The sequence below is a fragment of the Anser anser genome, assembly GCF_964211835.1.
Source record: "Anser anser genome assembly, chromosome: 1".
NCBI lineage: Eukaryota > Metazoa > Chordata > Aves > Anseriformes > Anatidae > Anser > Anser anser.
The window spans coordinates 74,284,615-74,305,089 of record NC_139720.1 but is presented as its reverse complement, the minus strand read 5'-3'; the positions used below and the strand labels follow the sequence as shown (position 1 = coordinate 74,305,089).

Below are 20,475 nucleotides of genomic sequence, written 5' to 3'. Positions count from 1 at the left end.
TCTCTGTTCAGCTGTCAGCCTTTAGGGCAGTAACTGTCTTGTACCGTATACCATACTCTGCACATTGGTGGTCTTGCTCTGGGTTGAGGCTGCTGGAAGATGATCTGAAGAGGAGAGATGGGCACTTCTTTTCTCTGACTTTGGTCATCAGGTGCACTGCTGTCATGATGCCCTGGGCAGAGGCATTGGCTATGTTTCTGCTCTGACACTCACAAGTGACTCTAAACCCTGTGAGGCAGGATCACATTCACCAAACCTCTCCTAATGTTAGTTCAGTAGCTCTGTTCTTACTTCCCTTTTCCTCAGCTCTGTATGGGCTGAAACTGCCATGAGCCCAGGCAGAGGCACATCCTCCCCTGCTTCTTTAAAAGTCATTAGATCTATGAGACTTCACCTCTGCAGAACATCTGGCCCAGCATCAACAAGATACTCCCTAAGTCACTCGTGCTCCAGGCCTCCCTTCTGCCTCTCTGGGTTGAGACACTGGTCTTAAGCTTTTGCAAAGGCAGAGGATAATTGTTTTGAGAGAACACGGAAGCCCTTTTCTGTCCAGTATCCAGTAGTGTATATGAAGTCCATACTGCCAATGTGAGAAAGAAGCATGGTAAAAGGAAAATAGGTAACTTCTACAGAAAAAAAAAAAAAAAGAAATGCATCATCATTGTGTAGCTGAACTCGGATGATGTTATGCAATATCACTCTGAAACTCTTCAGTGGCTTTGTGGCTGGTCTAACCAGTCTTCTACATCATGGAATCTTCCCCTACATATTATTCATTAAACAAAGGTATTTATTAGAGTAGAAACTGCAGCATGTGGCATAGATAACATCTAACATTTTTTGGAACACGTCTTGCCTTTTTGTGAATGGCAGTTAATGCTTTTTCTGTGGTAGGAATGATGTATTCCTTAGGAGTACACAAATTTTCCACTGTCTAAGCAGGTAGGAGCCAACAAATACCATACTACTGTTTCCACACACCTTGCTCATCCATGACTTGCTCCTAGTATGCTCTTCTACACTGTTTTTCTTCTGAAAGCTTAATATTCCATACAATGGACTTTGTCTGCTCCTGAGACAAACTTTTAAATCAATGATTTTCCACACTGATTTGTGGACTCCTTGATGTCTTTGATTTTTTTGGATCCACCAAAATGTGCAAATGAAAAAGGCACTGTATTGCCAAGTGGGCTTGTGTTTGGCAGCTAGAAAGACTGAAAACCTCAGATTAGGCAGAAGTAGAAAGTGTTATACATGTACCTGTCTGTTTTGGCCACCTGATAATAACCCTATCAGAGCAGATGTTCTCCAGAGGAGATGAATTACACAGGCAGTGTTTATCATTCTGGTGGTATACAAGCTTTTCTTTCAATTATTTGCATAGGTCATTAATTTTTCCATGTTGATAAGTGCTTTTCTCTCTCGAACTTCCTTGAATTGTCCCTCTTCAAGGTATCAATGAGAAACTCCTAAATGACCATGAGTTGCTCCATGATCAAGGATATTTCTTGGTAGATCTTTTTTTTTTTTTTCCTCTCCCACAAAGCCATTCTTAAGAAATACCAGGATCTTGTGAACAGGAACCAGACTTGCTTGTGATAGAAAATATGTCCTTAAGCAGGATTGCTACTTACCCAACTTTGCACCTATATATCCACATGGATATGCCTCTTGATGTTTCGAAAATACAGAACTTTGAGACCTTGGATCTTGCTGAGTAGCAAACTACCTATTGTCACTTTGATATGACGTTATATGATATAATATGATCATACCAAATATGTAATATACTATAATCATAATTTATGATTCCCACAGTCTTCAGTCATTCCCAAAGAAAATTAGACTCATGAATAACTAGAATTTTGTCTGCCTCTGTTGCTCCTCTTTCCCAAAGAGAGCTGTATGGTGTCTGCAATGACATCCTATTTCCTTATGTAGCCAGTAGAGACCAGCAGTTTAAACTCAAGAAATTTGTAACCCCTGCATGTGAGATTTGAGTTCACTTGTATTTGTCGAGAAAGGTCAGCCATGAGTCCTACTGCAAACAAGTGTTAGAGAAATGATAAATGAAATGGAGCTGATTTAAACTGTCCAGGGCATTCAGTCATTATGCAAGCAATGCACCTGGATACATTAAAGAAATCAAACATTTATTTGGAAACAGCAGTGGCTGTACAAAGACAGGTTATACTGTGTGAGTACTACAGAAATTTCAAATCTTTTCATGGTAGTAGTAACCTTCTTTGAAAGAACTGTTGCAACAGTGTGTATAAGGGAGAAAATATGTATAAGTTATTATTTTATTACTTGTTATGTATAAAGTCATTTTGTTATACAGATTTTAAAGGAGAGATCTTATTACTCCCTACAGCATTACTAGTCTGCCAGTATTAATATTTAAAATCTGTTACATCGGACTACTGTGAGTTTGTTCTTCAGGGTATTAAAAACAGTTCTTCAAGAAGAAAACAGCCTTTCTTAAAGAAAAGCCCCAGCAGTGCAATATAAACTGAAAAAAAATACGAAATGAGACATATTAAAATGAACATATTTTCACAAGAACCTCCAATTGCTGAGTGATACATGTGGGTTTTTAGCCAAATCTTTTCCTTACAAAGTCTGTTATTACACACTTCAGAATCTCATTGTTCTGAGAAAATTAATCATAATTATGTTCCATCTCTTCTTTGAGAAAGACCCTCAGCACTTGACAAGCTTTAATGACCTCATAAGGTATGAGAATAACTTTTGCAGTGGGGGAAATGCAGTCAGTGCTGCCATGGAGTCTGGCAACTGCTTAGTAGCAAGTCAGCCATGCCATATGGTATCTTGGGTGTGGGAGGAATGGAAGGATCTTTTGAAACAGATCTAGTGGTGAAATGAACAGTGGTCACAACTCAGTGGTCCCCTAGGACCTTGAAAAGGATGGCCAGAGAAGTGCTGTAACCCAGCTCCCTGGACCAAAGTGTGCTATTGGCTCAGAAGGGCAGGAGCATTACATCAAGGAAACACCTGCAACAGTCCCTGCAGTACCCAGAGCAAATCAGTGCAGAAATAGTATTTATTTCCTGCAATGTTTCTTAAGATTCAAAGCTTTTCTTAGTGTCCCCTGTTAGAGCTGTTCTGCTTTGAGGAAGTCATGAGGCACTCAGCATGGCTGAGAAAGTCCCAGGATCTGTTGACCAGGATAGGTCAGAAATTTGTCTAGCTTTGAGTGTCTTTTCCTAATGAAAGCTTCATTTGAGAATTCCTGCCATACCCAGTCCTGGTTGGTTTACAAGATGAGATAAAAACAGGTAGGAGGATGGTCCCCTCTGTGGTTGTAGCCATCTTGTCTGTGGGATGGTAGGTTCAGGATGGTAGGCTCTGGCTAAACTTCAGCTGTGGGTTTGAGCAATGTGAAGCATGAAAAGAGCAGTGACCCCAGCTGGCATCTCTGCATGCTACTACAGTACTGTTACCAATAATTGCGCTTAGGGGTGACGTAACACTGAACTGCATCATTAAAGATGCTGGTTTTTGTAGTGTTGGCTAAACAGCAGTTCCCTTCTCTGCAAACTAAGTCAAAACATCTGTTTTATGTCATGTATCCCCCAGTATCGGCCAAACAACTCCAAAATAAAAAATGGTTCTAGTGTTCAAATCTGTTTTCTGTTTGCTGAATGCTTGATAGCAGCCATCTTCATGTAAAGAGTCACTGCAGTGCTTACATTTTAACTTATCACTTGAGGCATCAGTTGAGGTTGGAAAGTTCCTGGACCACCGAGACACAATGTGAGAAGGGATGCAGGATGTCTAAGATGCATGTCAGTGTACGTTGCTGATTTGTTATGTGCCCTTCAGCAACTCATACCTGCTTATAAAATAGAAATTTAAGAAATAGCTATCAGTGTCTCAACAGAATGCTTTGAGAGTGGTAATTAATGTTAGTGAAGTATTTGGTATTCTTGGATAAAAGGCTACAGAAAAACAAATTTTTATCCCTTATGTTATAAATCAGATTCCACTCCATTCCTGAATACTCACTTCATCCTAGGCTGATAGCAAAAACTAACAAGCTCATAAGAAAGGTAAGATACAGTTGCCTGGGGACTTTCTTAATCAGAAGATCTTTCCTCTTCAGATGAAAAAGACATCTACAATGAGCAATTTCTCTAGCCAAGAAACAAAGAAAAGGCTTCTTATGCTTAGTTATATAGGGGGGTAATTACTTTGCAGCGAGACAGGGGGTGTAGGAAGAAGGCATGCCTGTGATACAGGCATCCTACTTCTGAGCCACTTAAGTGGAGAAGGAAGCCAAAGTTCTGTGGCTAAATCAAGGATCAGAAGTTAAAGGTCTTTATCCCAGTTGCCCCATAGCTGAGAAAGTTATTTAATCATCTACTCAAGCCTTGGTTGCCTTTTCCACTGTCTGCCCTGTACCTTTTTGCTACAAGCCACATTTCAAGCATTGTGTTTATGGTTCATCTTCACTTCTGCTGAGCTTCCCATCCTCAGATCTACAATGATCACTTGTAATCTGAGGAGATTCAGCAGTAGGGACCTGTAAAACAAGTGTGCACGCAAAACCTGTAACTCTGGGAAGTAAAGTAATTCTGACCTTGCTTTTTAACCAGCTGGTGAAAACTAACCTTTCCTATGTGCTCTCACTTAACTGTTAAAAAAAATGCCTGATTGGAGAGGTATTATTGTTCTTGCAGATGAAAGAAATTTCTGCCTCCAGTAATACCTGTGGAATGAAGCTGCCTGGCATGCTACAGCTTAACTGAGGACACATGCTGGCAGTTATACTCCTTGACAATCTGAGCTGGTAGTTTTCCACAGCTCTTACCCAGTATCAGGACATCAACCTTTTTCCATTAACTCATCCTTTCTGCAGCTCTGTGGTTTCCTGTGCTTGTTCTAGTGCAAATTTCCTTCCATCCACAACTTTTATCGTGCAGCTTTTACTTTGGAAGGCAATAGTTTTGTCCTTGTTTTGATGATTGTGAACCACTGAGGGCACAAAAAGAATGCTAACAGCTAACACCCTACATTTCCAAAAGCCCTACATATTCTTTCTGCTGCCATAGCTGAGACATCTAAAAAAAAGTGCCACTTCAGCATATGAGGCACCAGGAAATGTTGGCTTAAAATTAACTTCACTGATCTCCTGTCTCTTTGGCAGCCTGAGGACATGAGCACAAGCAGTCTCCTATAGCACGCGGATGACCATGTTTCTTGCAGTGCCGTCTTGGAACCTGCCTGAGCACAGCTGATGCAGGCTGCAAGCGTGGCTCCTGCTGCCTTCACTGCTGCCACTTGGGCTGGCCTGGTGAGTAACGTTGTGGGCGAAAGCAGCCCTGCTCCTTCCAGCTGAGTTTTGCCACTTAATCAAGTCTCCTTGGCAGCTGCACCCAAGGGAGGGAAAGGCAGATCATGGAGCTGATGATCCAGGGTAAAAGCTGCTGCTGTTTCTCTCCATGTCTCAGCTGTTTTGCTTGTTATGCCTCTGCTCCCTTTGATCACCTGGTGCAGGAAAATGGAAAGGGATGGAAGTCAGACCAGGCGCTATCAGTGGGATAGCTCCCAAGACCTAGCACCTCCTTGTGAGGAATGTTTACCTTGTCTGGCAGATGATCTGCACTGAGCAGCAAAATCCCTCGGGCAGAGAAAATCCCAGACTCCTGTCTTGCTGGAAGCGTGTTTTCAGGTGGGAACATGAGGCTGGCTCTGGGAAAGGAGGATGTGGCACATGGGGAGCAGGGATAAGCTTAGCTGTCTGTTGAGTTAGCTTCTTCTGCTTTCCTGGGCATGCTTTGTTTGACCATTTCCAATGAATGATATTCCACCTAGCCAGGAGTCAATAAAAACTAATACTACAAAATAAGGCTCTGATCCTGCAAGAGGTTCCTAACAGAAGAGTTTTTGTGCCTGTGCAGTATTGATGGAAGTCAGTTGGGCTGTGGAGGGGTACAGACAGGTTGTTCTGTTTAGATTTGGGTACGATCCTGGGGCCTAGCCATCACCAAAGTCAGCTCTAAGCACCAATTCTCTCCTTCTCATACTTGATAGGACATACACTTTTTTTTTTTTAGCTAAACTTTCTAGAGATAATGCAAATTGTACATTTTTGCTTTGCAAAACAAGCAAATGTATTTGAGACTTCTGAGAACAATTTCGGATACCAGTTTCTACCAAGAAAACCAGAGTTGGTTAATTGTGATTCTGTGAAAACTTCTGGGTCAAAGACCCGGCTCAGGTTCCTTTGCGTGTTCATTAATTGCTTTTTTTTTTTTTTTATCATTTCGTTTAGATTTCTAAAATTGAGAGAACTTAAAAAGCACATATGAAAACATCTCTTCCAAGGGTTTTATTTTGCCCTAGAGACCCTACTGTATGAAAAAAAGTCCATGGTATTGAAGAAAATATGCGTGATCTGGGGAGAAAACTGCCCCATGATCCTCAGATTAACTCTTCTTTCCAGTCAGGGACACTCCCTTCATTCTTTTGCCTCAGGTTTAGATGGACAATGTTATCTTCTCCAGGTTTATGTGGTCAGTTAAGCTGATGAGAAACCACAGGAATATCATTGTATATGTTTTGTGATTCTTGCACTACTTTGTCATGGAGTTGTGAGTCTTGTGATTGAGCAGTGAAACATCATGATTTCTGAAGGTATAAATACCCAGTGACAACCCATGTGCTCCTGTTGACTGCAGAGAAGACAGGAAACAGGCAACTGTGTAATTTATTAATTGCTTCAAGTGCATAATTTGACCTGAACATTGCAAATCGAGGAGCCCTTCTGTGTTTTAATGCTTAGTTTCCCTCATACCCTGTTACTGTACAAGGTGTACTCTGAACAAACACTGGATCCGTTCCACATGCTCCCTCACTGCTGCCCAGCTGCCACCAAACTGGGCAGAAAAATAGTAAGCAGCCCCTCCAGAGACCAGAAGACTGCGGGTTTTGGTGCCGGTGGGACAGTGGTGGGATGCTGTGAGCAGAAATACCCAGACATGTGCCCACTCCTTGGCACGGCTGCTCCCTTGCCCAACTCTGCCGAAGCAGGTGGGAAACAGCCCAAGGTGCTGCGAAAGAGATGCGGTGGAATTGACCTGTATAAAACCTGCCTTGGTTTAAATCCCTGCGGATTTAAGCTCTGGCTCCATTAACTCATCAAAACTCCCCTCTGTGAAGCCGCACCTTTTGGCCCAAGGCCCTGCGGCCCCTCAGCGGGCCGGGCTGCAAGGCCCCACCCGCGAGGCTATGGGGCGCCCGGGCGGGCCTGCGCGGGCACAGCGGGGCTCAGGGAGAGGGGGCTGCGCTATTTTACTTTACATTTTACTTTACAGTTTATATTTTTATTTTATTTTATTATTTTATTCGCCAACCCCCTTCACCCAGCTGCCGCCGCGCCTCTCCCCGCCCCGCTCCGCCCCCGCGGCCTCGCATTGTGCGGCACGGCCCCTCCGCGCTGGGAGCGGGGGCCGGCAGAGGGCCGGGGTCGAGCGTGGGAGCTCCCCTCGACTCTGGGAGGTGAGTGGCGGCCGGCCGGCCGGGGGCCCCCGGCTTTGTTCGGGGCCGCTTGGGACGGGAGGGGCAGCGGGGGGGCTGGGGCTGGGGCTGGGGCTGGGGCTGGGGCTGGGTAGGCGTCGCTGCGGGGTCGGCGTCGGCGTGTGGGCGGTCATCCCCTTTCTTGTAGGGTCCGGAATAGCTGCTGGGGGCACCGGGATACTGCGGGTCGGCTGCTGGAAGCCTTATTCATGCAAGTAAGCTCCATGTGCTCATATAGGATTTACTTACTTACCCATTTATTTATTGCAGAATTATTTATTCTTTTATTTGTCAATTGCAGAGCAGTTGTGCGTGTTTCCATCGTGTAGTGGGTGATGATCTTTGGTCACTGCTGCATCTCAGCAGCCGTGTGTGTGTGTCGTGCGCGGTCACTGCTGATCGGGTGAGCATCGTTAAAGGTCCAGTGTCTTCATTTTCCCCGGGAATGCATTAAGTTGGATGCACACCAGCCTTTTAATACTGTGGAGGCAACAAGAGCAGGCAGCCTGAGAAAAAGGAGTGAGGAAATGATTTAGCTTTTCTACTGCTTCTGATTTCCAGCCAGTGTGCTTTTAAGCATTTCATTTTAAATCACAGGAAATAATCAGTTTCTGCATCTATCAGTGTGGTGATTAATTATCAAAAGATAAGTCTAAAACTAAATTTCGATGCTTCCTTTGAAATAAATGGCTTTCATTTTTCTGTCTCACTAAGTCTCATGCACAGATGAGTTTCTTAAGGGAAGAAGGGAGTCTTAGGTGATGATGAGGCAGCTTCCTTACTGTTTGAGTAAGAGAAGTAGTACGGTATAGGCCAGCTATAGAATAAGACACACTTGACATCTAGCAGATAGGTGGATTTAGGACTGTGGTGCTGCCTTGCAAAGCTATCCCTTGTTCATAACTTCTACCATAACCAAAGAATAGTGCATCTGAAACTTAGTTCAGGGAGTCAAGTGAATGCTTTGTTTGAACAACCCCAGTTGTTGGTGGTTGTTTTTTTTTCTTTCCTGTGGTAGTCTATTAATATGTTACAGTGAAATATATGTTGACAGGGATTTTATATTTATAATACACACCATTGGTAGAATGACTTAGTGCTTCATCTTTCTTATTAATAACCTAATTAGGGGAAAACTCTGGAAGGAATAGGGAATTAAGACGTCTTCTCAGTGGATATGCAATAAACAGATACTACAAAGCAGACAGCGTAAGAGGAATTTCCAAAAGAACTCATTGCCCAAGACAGAGCTGGATTTTTAACATCTTAGGTTTGTGTTTAGGCTCCAGAGAAAACTGCTAGATTTTCAGTACTTTCTTTTTAGTTCTCAAATTTTCGCATCCAAAGTTCTGTGGGAGACCTTGATGGAAACCTTTCTGTATAAGCCAGTAGTGCAGGTCAAGTTCTGAGTCTTCAGCATTTCAGAAAATCGAGCCCTGAGCAGTTCAAAGAAAACCTGATCCTTACAGTTACAGTCACTTCCCTCCTTCCCCAACTTCTGTTCTAGAGGCATTGTCTTTCAATTTTTATGGCAGATAGAATTAGTTGTAAAATGTAGCCACAATAAAGTGAGCCAGCAATTTTTTTTTTGTGTGTGTGTGTAAAAGCCAGCAGGATTAATGAACAACTCCATAAACACACGTGATAAAATGCAAGATCTGTAACAGAACTGTAAGTGGCAATTACTCTTTGCACAAAAATAATAGGTAATGGCTAAAAATAACATTTCCTGTTTCAACAACAGAGTTAAACGTTGTAGTGGGTATTAGCTGAAACAAGGTAGATTGGTCCAGATTTGGCAGCTCTAACAATTTGTGCCAGCTAACACTTTGGCCTATTTCTTTGTTTTCCTTTAAAGCATCATTCTTGCATGTGCATTTGTTAATAAACCACTAATGCAAAGCAAAAAGCTGTTTGCCAAAGGGAAAATCAGAGCATTTTTGCTGCACAATAGTGGCATTATAATTTCTGGAGCATGTTCTGATCTCACATACCTCTGCGCAGACAGCTGAGCTGCGTTCAGCTTTTGCCTAGGTTGGTCCTGTTTGTGGGAAGGAGCATCCCTGCTCCAGAAGGAGAGCGATTCAGTCTGGTTCTGATCATCGAATGGGTTTAAGTGCTTTAGTACTACTGCTAGAAAAATGTCTTCATAGTAAGATCAATGGAAAATTTGCCTTTCCTATAGCCCTGGCCACAGTGTCTGAAGGAACTGTTGAATTATGAGAGCTGGTAATCAGCTGGCTACGTCTGTGGTCCAGGAGAAGAGAGGAAATGACAAATGCTTGTCCAGAAGCATGTCTTCTTGGTGCTGTTTGCTTTCCCTATAGTTTCTTAGGACAAGAATGGTGAATTTGGGTGGGGAAAAAAGTGATTAATTATCTAGTGTGTATCTAGCCCTTTGAAGATGGGAAGTACCATATAAGGATTATTTGAATTAAGTGTTGTTATTCATTGCTGTTGTAGACATCACTTGCATGTTCAAGATTTCTACGTTTCAAGTTGTTGGCGATTTTAAAGAATTGTTTAAACAGTGGTTTAGATCTGTTTCAGCAGAAAGGTCAGTGAAAGTCTTTCAATAGGGGGGAAAAAATAGGTAAAGATTTTTCTGTTCAAGTGTTTTTTTCAGTAGTTGCAAGATCCATGTATATGGGAGAGGGGAGAAGGGAGCTGAGTGAGGAGCTGTGGTGTGAGGTAAAATTCTGATGGTGTTCTTTCACGCCACCCTGCAAATACATTTGTATTTAAAATTTTCAGGCAAGCCAAACTGTAGGACCAGTGCAGAATGCTAAATGAAACGTGACAGCTAAATCAGAAAATGCCATATAATGATTCTGGGAATTCCCTTGCTTAGACAATTGAGTTTAAGACTGTTACTTGTAGTTATTACAGATCTGAAACAAAGGTGTGGGGAAAAAAAGACATCCATTTTATTCCAAGCTATTTTCACTTCAAAGATGTTTACATTCTGTAATGTTACCCTGTGACTACTGGAAGGCTCACAGGAACTGTAAAACCAAAATCCCTTCCTGCCCATCAGCTAGCCACAATATACGCCTTTGTGTTGCTCAGGCTGAAATTCAATCTGCTTGAGAGGCTGAGGAGCAGTTTGGGGTGCAGTGTTGAACAAAGAGATTATGGGTATTGTCACACGTACCCTGTATGCTGCTGGTGCAAGCAGACAAAGCAGCAGCTCTTCTGGGACACTTGATGTATGAGAATAAAATATATTTATGCTCTCTTCTGGTGTGATGCAGATACCACATTGATGACAACCAAGGAAAGAACATGAAAGACATCAGAAGAGCTCAGTGTGTTACTTTTTCACGTGTAAAATTTCAGTGTCTGCAGTTAGTGGCAATGAACCTTCCTGCGTTGTGGGCTGACCAGCAGTGCAGAACCATCTGAAGGGACTGCGGGGTGGAAGTAGGACAGTCAGATGAACGGTAGGCTAGTGTGAGCAGTGGATGTGAAAGGACACACTGAAAGTGACAGGGCTGAAACGAATCGAGGGTCTGTAACCAGACATGGCTGTTAGAAGTGAGATAAGGCAGTGCCGTTGTCCGCGATGTCCTGGTTGCAAACGGAAGAGCAATAGACTTCATGTGTGCGCTGTGGCTGCGTCTGGCTCCCTGGGTTAAGTAATAATTCAGAAGGCTCCCTGGGCCTTTTGAAAGTTTGAGAGGGGAGGGAAAGAGCTAATTAGGAGATCGAAGGGGCTGATTATGACGAAATGCTTAGTGTGTGTAGATTGTCAAAGAGATGACTGAGTTGAAGCAATGATAGCGACAATTTTAGGTGCAGCTACTTGAGAGAGAATCACTTAAGCTTTTGCAGGGGTGTGTAACGAGACTTGATGGGCTGCAGATGAAAATGGAACTTGAGCATCAGAAAAGCTTCTTGTTGGAATGATGCTGAATAATCTATCATGGAAAATGCTGATAGCACTGTTGGTTGTTTTTTAACAGCTCCTGGAGAACCCTGGAGGATGTCCTGCAGGGCTAGCAGATCCGTATCACATCTGCCCTGGCTGAGCTGTTCCTGGGGATTGGGATGGGGACTTCAGAAACACGGTTTCTTAGTTAACAGACCAGCTCCACTGCTTGGAGTCAATTTCTGAACTCCCCAGAGTTGCCTACCAAAAGGGACAGGGTCACTCTCTGCGAGCTTGGGTTAGTGCCTGTAGGGAAGGAGATGGGTTGGGTGAATTAATAGATCTCATTCCATCTTTAGCTTATAGGAACCTGTGGTCCAGGAAATACATGAACATGTGTCTTGTTGGCAGCTGAAATGCATGCCATTATTCTCTAAAACAAATGCTATAACATATGCTATGCCTTTTTGGTCACATGGCAAGGGAGGAGGGAAGTGATGGAAGACACTTTCCTGTGGTGAGCACAGCAGCTCGGACTAGAAATATTCATTGGTTTACATTGACTCTGCTATTTTGTGTTCTTGGATCCATGTTATATTACCTTGAGGAAAATCTGGAAAGTAACGGACTTCGGGCATTTTCCTGCTCTAAGTTCCAACCATTAGCTACAAAAAAAAAAAAAAGAAAAGCATATTATGGGAATATAGTTATCTCTTCCTTTGCTGAGTCCTGTAATAGACACAACATTGCGCGCTTGCTGAAATGTGCAAAGTAACTTCAAAGGAGTGTGCATTCTGAAATCTTGGGCAATGCACAAACAGATTAGATGGGCTGAGGGCCATGATCCGAAACACACTGCAGCCAGGGGAGGGATGGCTGCTTTGGACGAATGCCAGGATTTTTTCAGTCCAAGATTGTACGTTTGCTGGTTTGAATTTAATCAGTTTATTTGGGATTGAGGTATTGTTTAGAACATGGTTCCAAGAATATGAAGGGATTGTGATTTTGAACATAAAGCTAATCAGTTTAGTGGCATTGCTGTATAGCAGTGGTTATTTTCCCGTTCCTCTTTTCAGATACAAGGTGGGTCTGTTCATGAAAAGTCTAATTAAAGGGACAACTGAACGACCAGCTGGGACGATAATGTGCCTCTCTCGGGTGGTTTGATGTCTTAACATGTAATCTTTCCTCCTATGAATTTCTTGTCATATCCTGGAATAGACCAGGCTTTGTATAAATTAGATATGCTCTTACTGCAGAACAGGTGGAGTAATAAATGCTCCAAGATGGTATGTTGCTGCTAGATAGGAAGCAATATTTTTATTCTGATTCATAGTGGCTGCTTTAATAATTGGTGATTGTTTGCCTTTCTTTAGCATGAATGGTTTATTGGAGTGCCGGCAGGGGAAAAAAATGGCAAACATTTACAACACTGGCTTACAGATGACCCTCCTTTAATTAAGTAAAACTTGAGCCCCAAAATTTCCTCATCGAGTGACTTAGAACCAGGTTTTTGCTTCCTGCATTGTCTGTTTAAAGTAGAAAGTAACAATTTTCATAGTTTTGTTTCTTGTCTTGGTTTCAAAGGAAATCAGGAGGCTTAGCAAAATTAAACATTCTTCTAGAAAATGCATTAATTCAGCTTGAATGTGCTCATCCAACCCCCCATAAGCCAGTACTGCTGGTTGTTTTCTTTACCACTGTATTCATATCCTTTCGAGGCTCCCTCCAGAAAACATAGGAGGTGACTTCTCTTTATTTGATTAACTCCTTGTACCCTGATCTAGAGAAATACCAGCATCTGGTTGAATGTGGTGATTTTCACTGATTCCAGTAAATAAATTAATTTAATATGCAATTGGAAGAGGAACACCCACTGCTGTCTGCATTGCTTTATAGGTGCACCTTGGTTTTATTTGTTATTAAAGTACAGGCTTTAATGATTACATATGGAGAGTCTCGATTCGCTTTTGGCTGCTACCACTTGTTGTTAGCATGGTTTTGTGATTGTGCAGGAGTGCATTATCAGAATTCAGCATTTGTCAAAGACCACTGTGACTTTTTTTTAAGTTTCCTGTGGAGGACTCAGCAGAGGCCACTGGCAGTGGATTATCAGACTAAATGGATGACTAGGTTGGCTTGGTATAACAAAACCTGTACTCCTAAATAAAGCATCATTCCTGGTATAAATTATCCTTCGCTGTGTCCTATCAGTGAGTCTTGAATCTGTCCTATGCAAAGTGCCGGGAAAAAGACATTCTTGTGGTAATTCTGGCATCCCTGAAGATAGGAAATGTTGGAAACTTTGAGAGTAAGTATGTTCTCATAAAATGTCCAAGACAGTTTTGTATAACTGAAATGTTTGGAAAGTTCGGATAAGAAGCCAGAGGTTGGCTCAAGTGTGTGAGATTTGCTTGCATGGATCAAATTTGGCATTACAGCATGCTTCTCAAATTAATTCTGTAACGTGCAATTCCAGCATCAGTTTTTATTATTATTATTTTTTATTCTGCATGACTTTTGTTTATTTGTCACTATTAAGCATTTTCCTGGGGACACTCGAGCTCAAGTGTGTGCTTGTATGACTACCAGAATTGTCTGCGGTTATACAGAGAGACCGGAAAGTATTAAAGGAGGTCATAAGATATTTTTTCCTATCTACAGCACTGCATACACCTTGTTACAGCTATCACGGATTTCTCAAAGTTTACTGGAAGATGCAATTTGAAGACTGGCGCCAGCCAAGAAGAAGATGCAAGGTTTATGCTAGTGTAATCATATGTAGAAAATACCTTTCTTTTGCTCTTTTTAGGGTCAAGTTTTTAACACTGGCTACTGGCATTGTTCCTTTTTACTCTTTTTGCTGGGAGAAGAGTATCCAAAAGAATATCTATTATCTGATTTAAATGCAGTTAACTTTATTTCCCTCTCATGGAGTTTCTAACAATGTTTAATGAGAGATGCAACTGAATTGCAGAGCTGCTATCTCCCCCAGAATACATTGGGGTCCTCCTTCAATTCCTGTGAAGGTTTCTTGATCATTCACATTTTTAATCCTGTCCCTCATAATTATTTTGTTGCATACAGGGAGCCCTGTAGGTGCTAATTCTGAAAGTCTTAGTCATGCTTATTTAACAAGTAGTTCCAGACCGCTGTTTATCTGCTTTTGTAGCTACTGTTTATTCGGTTTTATTATCATTATTGTGCCTTTAAACCCCTGGGTTCAGTACCTAGGACCACCCTGTATTAGTCAGGATACAAACACAAAACCAATTCTCAGCTGACACTTTAGCAGTATTTAGATATCCTAGAGAGTAAATATCCAGCTTTGGGGCAACAATTTAAAACTGAGCACCACTGTTGCAAAAACAAGCCTTGTGCCCTGTGGATGTTGAATGCTGCAGAGAATTAGGGTTTATAAAGTCTATATTTCATCAGTGTGCTTAGGCAGAAATGCAGTGCTTTTCCCCACATTCTCTCTTTGCCTTGCTTTTCCTCTCATTCAAGCAAAAGGGATGATGAATGCTTAGGCAAAGTGTGTCTGTCCTGTTGTTGTTCTTGTGTGCTTGCTTGTTGCAACAGTTTCTCTGTTCAGTGTTAAACAACAGGAGAAGAAAATCACTGCTAAAAATAAGGATATTCTATTACCGCATAGTCCTGTGAAAAAGGATGTTCTGTTTCCCACACAAATGTTCAAACTAGGGATGTTTCTTGTAGGCCCTAACATCTGTAATGGCAAGAATAATAAAAGCCTATTGAAATTAGAAATCATTGCTTTGTAGAGTGGAGCACCTACGTGGAGCACTCTGTACCCTTTGAAGACTTGAGTCAGGGGGGCGTGATTTTCTAGGTGTTTGAGTTTGAGGCAGAGCTTAGGGGTGTCAGAGAGCAGCTAGCTGAACCCGGGTTCTTTTCTAAATATTGCTTGTTTTTCCTTTGGTTTTCAGTATGGACTGTCCTGTACACATACATGTGTAGATGTACACACAGATGTGTGGTCTGTAGCAGGCTAAGCATGAAGGTTGACCTGCTGCTCTTAAAGCAGAAGCCACCATGCCTCTGCACATTTTGTAGTGTGTCCTCCCCAGGGCCCATGCAGCCATGGGCATGGAATGTAAATCCACAAAGATAAGCCTGATATCTAGATGATGCCTTTGCTGTATTGGTGCAGCTGATGGAAAAAATGTATGGGCTGGCAATTCTTCCTGTCCATAGAGGCGTGTCCAGCCAGACCATGGACATCTTCTGTTCTGGCAATCTCATCACCAGCAGGTGCTAGGAACGATGGATGTGGCTTAGGTGTGGTGTACATAAAGGGACATACCCTTCAATGCTTCTTGCTTTGTGCTCTCTTAGGGAAGGCGGGGATCGGTGCGTTGTTGTGAAGAGCAATGAAACAGGTGACACGTTTATTGGGATGCCTACTCTTCCAACCTGAGCTTTCCAAAGAATGGCTAGTTACATCTGAGAGAGCCCTGAATAGCTCAAAATGGCTTTTATCCAAGTCTGCTACTAAGCAGTATTTCCATAACCCGGGGCAGGATTACCTGTGGTTTGATCTTTGGCCATGACCCAACTCTACTGCTGTATGATCCTGTATAATGGTTATACGTGTGTTGTGGTTTAGGATGACCACAGTGGTGAGGAGAGCTTCTGGAGGGACAGGAGGACCTTAGGCAACTATTGCTGCTCTTTTGGCTGGCTCTAGCAGCTCTGCATACATGTTCAGAGATTCCAGAGGTTCCCCTCCCTCCCCCTTTTTTCTTTTTGTTTTTAATAAAATCTCCTGCATCTGCTGTGCTGCACGGTATCCTGCCTGCCTCTGCAAATGAGGCAATAATGGAGCAGATTTATTAAGCTGGTAGGTTAAAGAACAGGAAATAATGGTGGATTTAGTGGAATTTGAAGACAGTTGTGACCTCTGAGGAATAGTGTGTAGTGTGCTAGAATAAAGGTCTGGATGGTGCCAGGGTGGCCAAAGTCATAGGGGACATTTAAAGTTATTTAAGGGAGAATCACTTTGCTTATGCTTTAAAAACACCTCATTGCTTTGCTGGTTCTGCAGCAAAGCCCCTATCTTCCTACCATGAAAGCAAAGTAAAATAGCTTGAGCATGCTGGCAATGCAGGTCCCTCTCTGACCAGCACTTGGTTTAGTCACTAACTGATGACTTTACTGCAGAAAAGGAATCCAAACGGATTGTGGTGCTTTGGGTGCTGGCAGGCGGTGTCTGTGAATGGTGAGTCCTGCGCTGCTGCAAGCAAGTCTCAGTGCTGGCGGCTTCCTCTGTAGCTGCTGAGCAGGGTGTGATGAGCCAGGGCTTGCACTGTTGTGCTACGGGGCTGGGTGAAATCTGAAAGCACTCGAGTCAGAAACCTAAGTGGAGAATCTGTCTGAACAAGTGCTGAGGAGCTGAGTAACGCCCATGTATTACAGTAGCTAAAGGTACTGATATATTTCACACTGCTTTTCAGGTATAAATAGTGTCCAGAGGAAGCACTGTGTGCCTTTTCCTTGGGGCATTTCCATGCAAAAACCACTGTCTTGTGCTGTAGCTCATACCTGCAGCACTGATAGTTGAGTACTATTGAAGTCGAATACTGTCCTATTTCCCATCCATTCTTCCCCACCCTCTCCAATGACTTTTCCATTTCTTCTATTTAAGAGCTGTAAATTACCACGGTAAACCTGTGAGTCTCAGGAGATACGTTTGTCCGTGGCTGATTTTACTGAATGGAACAGCATAAAAGATGAGACTTTGCACATTAGAATGCTGGGCCACATAGGGGGCATTTTCTACTAAGTGGAAGAGCAAATGTGGCAAACTTGAAGGAATGTAAGAGAAATATTTCCTGAAGCCTTTCTGCATGAAATAACTTTGGGGTGGGATACAGATTCAGCAGCCCTGCTGCACCTCAGTGGCCTTAAGTGAAATGCAGTGCAGCTTTCTGGTGCCCAGGTGGAAGATGCTCATTTGGCACAGCATTGCTCGATGCAGCTGCAACCTCATGCCTCCTCCCTGCAACCTCGTGCCTTCTCCCAGCAAGGCTTTGGTATGGGGGACGGTTGCAGGGACAGCACAGAAGGGAAATTACCTCCCAGTTCTCCCTCCTGTGAGGCAGTGCCCTCTGCCATCACATTTGATTTTGTGTTTTCTGTGAACGTGAAGGTATCTGCGTTCATCTCGCATTATACCGGACGATTCAGGGTTCTCCTTGAACCTCTGGCCTCCTCCTTTTTTAGGAGATCTTTTCCCAAGGTGAAAGTCAAATTTGGTAAAAAATGCAGAACAAATATGTATAAGCAGTCCTGACCCAGATTTGCAAGATTTAGAAATTACTGTGAAAGAAAAGGGCTTATGCCCTGCTCTCAATGTTTGATTTTATTATTTTTTTTTTTTGTAATAGAAAGTCAGATCCTGTCCAACCTGCAAGTCTCTGTGACCACAGTAAATCAGGCAAGGCAAGAAGGGCTCTTGAATTTCTTTCTTCAGCAAAACCTGTAGACTTCTGGCCAAATCCCACTGCCTTATTTTAGGCAGCAGATTGTTTCATCTCTTGAAGCCCTGCCTGCAGATTGCTGGAGGCAGTCATTAAAAAATCATGGATTTGGGGGGAGCTGTAGGGGGGAGCATTCCCTTGTCTTTAATTTTCTTTTTCACCTTAGAGGGCTATTTTTGTTTGTGTATTTCTTCACTTTCTTTAGCATCATTATAGTGTCAACTCTTAACATTTTAGAGAGAAGGTATTTTTCTTCCCCTGCCCTTTAATTAAGTGATTAGAGCCACCAAATGTCATCCCAGGAATATTCCAGCAAAACTGGGACATTCTTGGTGTGTGTGTGTATATATGTATATATATATATATATAGATATGTAGTAAACAGGCAGAAGGAAAAAAATAGGATTTTATAGCAGCAATATAATAATAGTTGTAGTCTTTCAACTTGCTGGGTTTCAGAGTTAATTTGGAGGCAGGGCAGTCATTTTTAAGTTGTCTTTAAATAGAGTGCTGAGGGGTGAATGTGCTGCATTTATTCCCCATGGGGAATGGAGCAGCGCCGACCTGGGCTGCCCTTCTTCGGGGGGCTGCGCTGCCGTTGTCTTGGTGAGGTATTCAGCATTCAGAGTGTGAGGCTGACTCAGTGTGAAACAAATGGGATACACTGGTCTTTTGTGGCATCTGGCAAAGCCTTTCTTCTCCCTCATCATTTGAAAATGAAGGGAAATAGGAAGGATTTTTCCTTTTTGCTTCTGAGTCATCTGGCTTGCTGCTATGAGATTATGTGGAAACTCTTTTTGCTGCTCGTTAGTTACCCATGAATGGTTGTGCTTAGAATATATCCTGAGAGAACATATGCTTCTGGTTTTGCCTGTGTTAAATAATCCTTTTTATGCTGCCTTTCCACAACACCTAACTCAGTGAGCTTTTGATTCCTAACTGGGGCCCCACAGTTTAAGAAGAATGCAAAATAATAATGATTCAAAATTCTTAAATACAACTACTTTTATACTGTTCTGTAGATGCTTAGGAGCCTGCTTGATAAAACTTGGCAGAAAAAATGTTTAACCAGTAGTTAATTTTTATTGAGGTGCAATTGCCCTTGATGCTCAGAGGTTTTTTTCCCCGAACAAGGTCTGAGAAGGAACGCTTAGGTTCGTGCAGTCTCTTGAACAGCTTTCGAGTTTGGGGTTTGTGTTCTTTGGGGTTTTTCCCCATCATTCTCGTTGCTCATTAACCCTTGGCAGCTTTCCAGCATTGTTCTCTGTGAAAAAGTAGAGCAGGGCTCTTGCTGCTAATTCAGCAGAGATTGAGCGATAGCGCTGGTAAAGGTTAGTGACTGCAGCTGAGGGCAGCTTCAGATCGTTGATCCTCCCTGGCAAATGCGCCTCTTCCTTGCTTGGCGAAGGTAACTGCTGCTAACACTGGCTGTCGCTGTTCAGGAGCTCCCTTCTGATTCACTTTTTTTTTTTGGCTTTTTTCTCTTTGTTACACAGGTGGAATAACTGATGCTCCAGTGTAAATACTGTGACCCTAGCAAAAATCTCTCCCTATATGATAAACACCAGGCAGATGATTATATCTCCGTAAAATGCAGAGCAGTGAGAAAAAAGACTCTGCTTAAATTCATCATTAAAGCACTTACCCACTAACATTGACCACCAACACAGTTTTTGACAAGCTCCAGTATGCCTGATATCCAGACTTCCTTTTCTTTGGTTATCACCTAACTTCTGCTATAGTAATGCTGGGTTTTCATAAGATCTCTCAAAGTTTGGTTTCATGTGCTGTAAGATCTTATGGTTGGGTTGTGCTGTGGGATCTGAATCTGAATTGCGTTGCTGTTCAACTGATTGTGATTCTGGGTCTCCAGCGTTTCCCTAATTTTGTGGAATCTAGAGAATAACTAACCGACATGGGTGTCCAGCTGTGTCACTTTTTGCTGCAGAAGCATTTGTTCAGGATTAAGTGACTCCTGCTGTTTACATGGTGTTGTTTCCTGCTTACGAAAGGGTTGTGGAAAGGCGTAAGCACTCAGCGTCACTTTCAGGTGTGTAGGTTTGTGTTCTTGATGAAAATTCTCAGCTGGTGCAAGGAGGCCTCTGCTGGATGACTCAAATTAGGCACAGTAGAGATGCTGTGGTGCCACCCATATTGTTGCCTACTGATGCCAGTTACAATTTTGAGAGACCCCCTTTTTTTCACCCATTTGATAGTGTCCCCTGCCAGGAGTTAGTCTCACGTGTCTGCTCTGCCCAACAGACCACATGGGCCCACCCTAACCACCTCAGGCAAAATCAGAAGAACCAGGTTAAGCTGTGAATGGAAGCTGCTGAAGTGAGGATGGCTGCCACAGTACTGGTGTGGGTGCTCTTCCCTCTGCCCTGGGCACGAGGACTGCTGCAGCTGGTGACTTCTTTGCCCTTTCACCTGCATCTGCCAGAGGTTATGCTTGCACTGTGTGATGGTGTTGTAGCAGAAGCATGGATGTTTTCCAGTAAATCCATTTCACACCAGTGCAGCAACTGTGTTTGGGCTGAACTGGAGTGTTGCTGTGAGCCT

At 42.8% G+C, this 20,475-nt stretch overlaps 1 protein-coding gene across 6 annotated transcripts in view; it reads left to right on the top strand.

Annotated features, from left to right (window-relative positions):
* Positions 1 to 7,385: 7,385 nt before the first annotated feature.
* The window catches only part of PRR5 (proline rich 5), a gene marked incomplete at its 5' end in the record, with an annotated part of 96,948 nt that continues 83,858 nt past the window's right edge, over positions 7,386 to 20,475 (top strand). For 3 of the 6 annotated variants that reach the window (XM_083821104.1, XM_083821102.1, XM_083821100.1), the window contains one exon: positions 7,691 to 7,757. Of the gene's footprint in view, positions 7,525 to 7,690; positions 7,758 to 20,475 lie in introns of those variants that run through there. The other 3 variants (XM_083821099.1, XM_083821101.1, XM_083821103.1) reach the window with 3 other exon arrangements.